Raw genomic sequence first — 7,500 nt, forward strand, 5'->3', positions numbered from 1 at the left:
AATAAATATGAAAATGAAATAAAAAAGATCCACTGTTCTAATTTCATCCTTATCGAATTTGAATATCAGAATAGTGGATATAGTCATGATTCAACGGGTTAGGTCCACTTACTTTTTATTTTTTTTTTTGTTGATTTCGAATCTTTATAATTGATTGGAATAATGAAAAATAGGAATATTTTGGAATTCAAGGAAACAACTTATGATGAGTCATTAGAATCATGATAGATTATTTGAATCTATTCTAAGGATTAGAATAGAATCTAGAATAAAATAATAGAATTTATATATTCTATAGAATAAGAAAATATATAAATTCTAGAATTAGAAATTCTAGAATCAAAATAATAAAAAAATGTGTCACTATATAATTTCTAATTTTGAGTTTCTAACTATAATTACTATTATATTATTCATTATAATAATAACTTGGTATAATTAAAGATAACTTTTTTATAAAAAAATGAAATTAAAATGATAGGGTTTGTACTTTTTTTATTACAAAAAAAAAAAACAATATGTCGTCTATTCTCCCCTCAATCAAATATGAATACTACGGCTGGAGTTTTATGAAAAAAGCCAAAGCCCCTTATCGGATTTGAACCGATGACTTACGCCTTACCATGGCGTTACTCTACCACTGAGTTAAAAAGGCCTATTTGATTCAATTTCTGAGTCAGACACTAGCCACGATGAGTTGAGTGTATATAATTATTATAAATTATAAATAATAAGATATGTACATAAATATATCTTATCTACATAGTCGCTCATTGAGTAACGAAAAATTGGATTTATCTAATGAGTATAGGTAAAATAGTTTTTTGATATTGGATTTGATCAATGCAATGAATTGTTTCATCATACGACCGATCCCTAATTAAATTGATGAGCCCCATCCTAACGAAATGAATTTGATTCATACATGTACACACACGAATTGAACATAGATACATTCACCGAATCATTGATAAAGCAATTCTATTTGGCGAGAAAAAAATTTTCAATAACTTGTTGATCCCTATCCCCAGATTTCAAAATTTATCGTTTTTTAATTTCTTGGCTTAGTGTGAGATCGAAATATACCTAACCTAATCTTAACAATGAGTGAATCAATGAGTGAAAGTATGAGAAATGGAGTTTAATCCTGTTTATAGCATATGGCAGACCAATTCCCGAAGGGTACTAGCCTTCGTATTATTTAAATAAAAAAAGAATAAAATAAAAAAAGAATATTTTTTTTTCTAATATTTATTATTTTTGTTTATTTTAGAGGTTTCCTCTAATCACTACTAATCACTATTTTCATTTGATATTCTATAATATAAGTAATATAACTATATATTCCAATTTGCAAATTTATGTATATTATTTAAATGAAATAAATAAAAAAAAATGCAATTTAAAATAAAATAATTTCTATATAGAATTATATGGGGAATGGTGATTAGAATGAACGATTCATAAATAGAAATCACAAATAAAAAAATTTCGATGGAATAATGAAAGAAAGAAAAATACGTCGAATTGCATCATATTAGTCCATTATATTTATTTTATATTGACAATTTCAAAAAACTATTCATACTATGATCATAGTATGATGGCAGTCGGGCAAGTATGCCCCCATCGTCTAGTGGTCCAGGACATCTCTCTTTCAAGGAGGCAGCGGGGATTCGACTTCCCCTGGGGGTAGGGTACTACGAAAGGAAGTTGATCATGGATTATCAACAAGCTTGGAATTGATTCTTCCCGGGTCGATGCCCGAGCGGTTAATGGGGACGGACTGTAAATTCGTTGGCAATATGTCTACGCTGGTTCAAATCCAGCTCGGCCCAATATATCGCGTATCCACCATAAAATGATATAACCTATTTGTCCTTCTACAGAAATACTTGACTTGATATGAAAGAATAAAAAAAAAAACTCTTTTTTTATTCATTGACAGATTGATAATCAATCAATTTTACAATAACGAAAAAATAAATATTAATCCATGCTTCTCACACTAAAGTCCATGTCTCCGCGCATATCAATCTATTACTTTATTACTCGCGTCTCTGTCTGGTAGAATATGACAATTCGAATCAAAAATCTACATAGAAAGGTTTGAAGGAAATTAAATCAACAACATATGTTGTACACTTTATTTCCCTGGGATTGTAGTTCAATTGGTCAGAGCACCGCCCTGTCAAGGCGGAAGCTGCGGGTTCGAGTCCCGTCAGTCCCGATGGATCCAAATCCAATAAAAAAAAAATACATCAATTAATCTCTTCCTTTCCTGTGAAAGAGAGAACAAATAACATAACTGAATTTTATTCCAAACGGGATCTCTCTTATTTTTTTTCCACATTTTTCAACAAAAAAATATGGGAATTTTGATTTCTTCAACGAGTACTAATTGATGGGAGAAAGACATATGTGCCATATGTGAATTACCACAATTATTGGTAGCATCATATTCAGGATTCGAAGGCGTACTGGGTCTAGTTGATTACGCCCGATTTTTCTAATGAAATAGAGTACTATACGTTTCCGGAAAGCACATACATAAAGGGAATTTGGACGATACAAAATAAAGTTTACATAGTAAACTTTGATCTAATTTTTCGTCTGAAAGCAAAATATATCCGTTCTGGCTCCGATTTTTTGTAACCTCAATTAGTAAATTCAATTACTAATTTGAATTTGAAATAATCTATCTTATTAAAATTTAACACTTAACTTTTGATATATACGTCCCACTACTAATTCAAGGAAAGAGGATATTAATACAAACAAGGATCCCATCTATCTCTCTTAGTGAGGTAATTAAGAATTTTTGAAAGTTTAAGTTTCGTTTTTATTTCTTTTTTTTAAGAAGATTTTATAAGTACAAAAAAAGGAAGGAGTTTAGTTCGAACCTACCTCCTTTTCCTTTTTTGAATTTCGCTGCTATTCTTTGCTTGAGTTTGTTTATAAACAATGTAAGGGTAAAGGTAGTCTGATGAGACTTCATCAGATGATTGCATTGAATAAGAGGGCAGTAGATTATAGAAAAGAAAGAATGCAAAAAATTATAAATAAAAAAAAGTAACGAAATTCTTGATTGCATCAGGAATCCCATTTTGTTTAAATTCGGTATGGATAAAAGATCTTCCTATGTTATACTATTCAATTCTCGACGATGAATCGATTTGATAGCTCCGATATTGTTATTCATGATATTTTAATACGATTCGATATCATCGAGATGCAACGCATCCCCTTGAATTTACAAGCGAAACATTTATCATCTCTATGGGATTAAATCCCGAGTTATTGCGAATAAAAAATGAAACGATGATATTATGGAAGTAAATATTCTCGCATTTATTGCTACTGCACTGTTCATTCTAGTTCCGACCGCCTTTTTACTTATAATATACGTAAAAACAATCAGTCAAAGTGATTAATTTGAATTAACCTTGACGTTTTAGTTCTTATCAATGATTGAAGATAAGAAAAATGAAAAGCATTAAAATTTCGCGTCTTAAATGAAATTGGCGGACTAGAATTATCAGTATTCTACGAGAGAAGTATTCGATAAGATCCGATAGTATGGTAGAAAGAAATATATGAATCCTTCTACCATACTATCTATTATTGTTATTGAAGTGTATAAATATAAAATTGTACTCTATAAAAATAGAGGTTGAATATCGATCAATTTGAATATAGATGAATATACAATATATATCTTTCTATTTATATATAGATATCATATCAATTACATATATGTAATATTAATCTAATATACATAGTGGCCCAATTCTATTTCTTTGCTTCATAATTCATGTTGATTAGAATGAATCTGAAATCAAATAATCGAAAGGCCACTAATTTTTTTTTAGCATTCGAAAGAAGTAATTGATTGAGCAGTTGACAGATGATCCAGGAGTTCGGTTCCATGGGAACTTTTTATCTTCGGATTTCGAAAAGAATTAGCAAACCCCATTTTTATTTAACGTTTGAAGCATGATATGAAATGAGTTCCCTAAAACAAGAAAAAATCCTATTTTGAAAATAACTAAAATACTAATAATAATAAATAAAAGAAGTGGTAAGCACGTAATATGTGGGTGGCTACCCCGAGGTACTATCTTATTATGAGGTAGTATATTATTATGCGTAGTATCTCATTGGACAACCACTATGTCTATGTTCTTTCGTGTTGAAAGTATGGATCCACTTAAAAACTTATAATCCGAACTCTTTTTTTTTTTACTTTTCAAAATAAAAGAAAAAAAGTTTTGCAGAACGATCTATAAAATAAACCAAAAACAATACAGTTTTATTTTTCAATTAGTAGTACTTCTAGAGTCCACTTCTTCCCCATACTACGAGGGAAAGAGAAAATGTAAAGACTACCATTAAAGCAGCCCAAGCGAGACTTACCATATCCATGTGAATTATGTCCCCTATCTCTATGAATATAAAAGAATTATTCCATTATTGCTCACTAATAATTATTATTCACTAATAATAGTGGAATCACTAGCGCATAGTCAAAAAGAGATTCGGGCACAACACCATTGATGAAACAATACAAAAAATCGAATTATCCCAAGTTATTATATGATTTCTAGTATAATCGAAAAAATTCAGTACAAATAAATAAAAGAGGCAGAAAAACTCTTGGAAGTATCAAAAGAATGTTAGTAACATGTAGGAATAATAAGACCTAGTCTTTCTTTTGTTGTCCTGCATTTCATTACATTAAGTAAAAAGTCTCAAAATAGAGAATCAAGATAGTATCTATCACATAACCCTACTATTATTCCTTTCTCATTTGATCTAATCTTTACTGTCCCCCCGATTGTTTCATAGAGACAATCGGAAGATGGGATGGCCTATTACATGCGTGGTTAGAGCTTATCGAAAAGAAATAAGTTCTTTTTTTAAGATTAAAATAAAAAAAAAAGCCAATTATTCATTCAATATAATATTGATTGAATGCTCGAGTACTCAGATACTTTCATGAGTCCGTATATCAAGTATCTTCCTCCTTTCCGTAAGGAAAAATGAAATTATATTCCCTAATTCAAGACCCAATGAGTAGACACTACATTAGTAGTCGAAGGGCTATCATCTCAAGATTTAACGATTATTTTTCATTACTCTACTAAATTCTGGAAACGAAACCTATACGCAAGGATTTATAACATTTTAGAGAACCCCAACGATGCTTAGAATCAAGCAAATCTAAAGATGCTTTTCTTCTAAAAAAAATGATAAAGTTATATCAGCAAAACAGAAGAGGGTATTTTGATTCTTTTGTTTGTTGCTGAGGCGACACCCGGATTTGAACTGGGGAAAAAGGGATTTGCAGTCCCCCGCCTTACCGCTCGGCCATGCCGCCAAAACGATACAAAATATTGGATTGGCTCTATCTCTTAGATAGATAGTATCTTACAACACACAATATCTAAAACGAAAAACCGCAAAACTTTGCTTTTTCTATTGAAAAAAAAATGTGGATTTTCATTCACAAAAGCAAAAAATCAGGACAAATGGGAACCGTTAACTTTAACTATTGACTGTGAATTCATAAATGATTCTTGGATTGAAATTGCAAATTCGGTTTCCCTAATGATATAAGAAAACAATCCAAAAATGGATACCTTACCTAAATAAATAAAAATTGATAGATAACTAATCATTACTAATCCATCCGTATTGATTCGTTTCCATAACCATAAAAAAATCCTTATTAATGACAATTTTAATAGCGATTATGAGTATATGTAAACCCCAGAACATAAACGATTACTATTATCTAAATCTAATATCTTATATATATATAAGATGTTTATAGGAAATGTTCGGAATTCTGTTTTTAGAATTTTTTTTTCATTATCATTAAATAGAAAATATAAATTTTTGATAGAGTACGACATGTGATGTTCCCCATAGAACTGTAATAAAGGAGGCGATATATATAACTAACTATATATATATATCTGCACATGTTTATTAATAAATACAAGTCCTTATACATACTTCAATCGCATTCTACGAATTCTACTAAAAAAAATATAGGTATAGGTAAAATATCTCTCTTCTATGCGAATTTTTTTTAACAGTGAAATCTACGAAAAAGTTCCATGTTGTTAAATAAAAAAAATTCTATATTGTTTCTTCAGATCAAATCCCGAATCTATTTATAGTACCCAATCCGATTGGAATATCATAATAATGGTAGAAATTGACTCACTTTTGTTTTGATATAGATATTTTATACAAAACTCCATAATTCTAAATAGAATTTACCAATTCATTTGTAGTTGTTGCAAATTCCAATTTAATTTGAGTATCAAAGTCTCTTTATTCCTACGTTCATATGTATTTCATGCATTACATCTATTACACCTATGAAGTTAGGTAAAATTTCATGTGATTCAGTAAACATAATATAAATTCCATCATTGCTAGATCGATCCATTTTAAGCAAATAATGGGATTTTTTTTATAAATGGGAAATAAATAAAATGCTTGGGGGTGGAAATGAGAGAATGTCTACAATACCTGCGTTTAATCAGATACAATTTGAAGGGTTTTGTAGGTTCATTGATCATGGCTTAACAGAAGAACTTTCTAAGTTTCCAAAAATTGAAGATACAGATCAAGAAATTGAATTTCAATTATTTGTGGAAACATATAAATTGGTAGAACCATTGATAAAAGAAAGAGATGCTGTATATGAATCACTCACATATTCTTCTGAATTATACGTATCCGCAGGATTAATTTGGAAAACCCGTAGGGATATGCAAGAACAAACAATTTTGATTGGAAACATTCCTCTAATGAATTCCCTGGGAACTTCTATAGTAAATGGACTATACAGAATTGTCATCAGTCAAATATTGCAAAGCCCCGGTATCTATTACCGGTCAGAATTGGACCATAACGGAATTTCGGTCTATACCGGCACCATAATATCTGATTGGGGAGGAAGATTAGAATTAGAGATTGATCGAAAAGCAAGGATATGGGCTCGTGTGAGTAGGAAACAGAAAATATCTATTCTAGTTCTATCATCAGCTATGGGTTCGAATCTAAGAGAAATTCTCGAGAATGTTTGCTACCCTGAAATTTTTTTGTCTTTCCTGAATGATAAGGAGAAAAAAAAAATTAGATCAAAAGAAAATGCCATTTTGGAGTTTTATCAACAATTTTCTTGTGTAGGCGGAGATCCGGTATTTTCTGAATCCTTATGTAAGGAATTACAAAAGAAATTCTTTCAACAAAGATGTGAATTAGGAAGGATTGGTCGACGAAATCTGAACCAGAGACTTAATCTTGATATACCTGAGAACAATACATTTTTGTTACAGCGAGATATATTGGCAGCTGCAGATCATTTGATTGGACTTAAATTTGGAATGGGTACACTTGACGATATGAATCATTTGAAAAATAAACGGATTCGTTCTGTTGCGGATCTCTTACAAGATCAATTCGGATTGGCTCTAGTTC

General features: G+C 30.4%; 4 non-coding genes across 4 annotated transcripts; 2 read left to right on the plus strand and 2 right to left on the minus strand.

The window, feature by feature from the left end:
• Nucleotides 1-583: 583 nt before the first annotated feature.
• On the minus strand, nucleotides 584-655 carry TRNAT-GGU (transfer RNA threonine (anticodon GGU)). Its single transcript has one exon. It is a non-coding gene; the product is annotated as a tRNA-Thr (tRNA).
• A 1,099-nt stretch (nucleotides 656-1,754) lies between these two features.
• TRNAY-GUA (transfer RNA tyrosine (anticodon GUA)) lies at nucleotides 1,755-1,838 on the plus strand. Its single transcript has one exon. It is a non-coding gene; the product is annotated as a tRNA-Tyr (tRNA).
• Nucleotides 1,839-2,156: 318 nt separating this feature from the next.
• On the plus strand, nucleotides 2,157-2,230 carry TRNAD-GUC (transfer RNA aspartic acid (anticodon GUC)). Its single transcript has one exon. It is a non-coding gene; the product is annotated as a tRNA-Asp (tRNA).
• A 3,078-nt stretch (nucleotides 2,231-5,308) lies between these two features.
• TRNAC-GCA (transfer RNA cysteine (anticodon GCA)) lies at nucleotides 5,309-5,380 on the minus strand. The gene has a single exon. It is a non-coding gene; the product is annotated as a tRNA-Cys (tRNA).
• Nucleotides 5,381-7,500: the final 2,120 nt, after the last annotated feature.

Source organism: Cucumis melo, unplaced genomic scaffold (assembly GCF_025177605.1).
Source record: "Cucumis melo cultivar AY unplaced genomic scaffold, USDA_Cmelo_AY_1.0 utg001188l, whole genome shotgun sequence".
NCBI classification, from domain to species: domain Eukaryota; kingdom Viridiplantae; phylum Streptophyta; class Magnoliopsida; order Cucurbitales; family Cucurbitaceae; genus Cucumis; species Cucumis melo.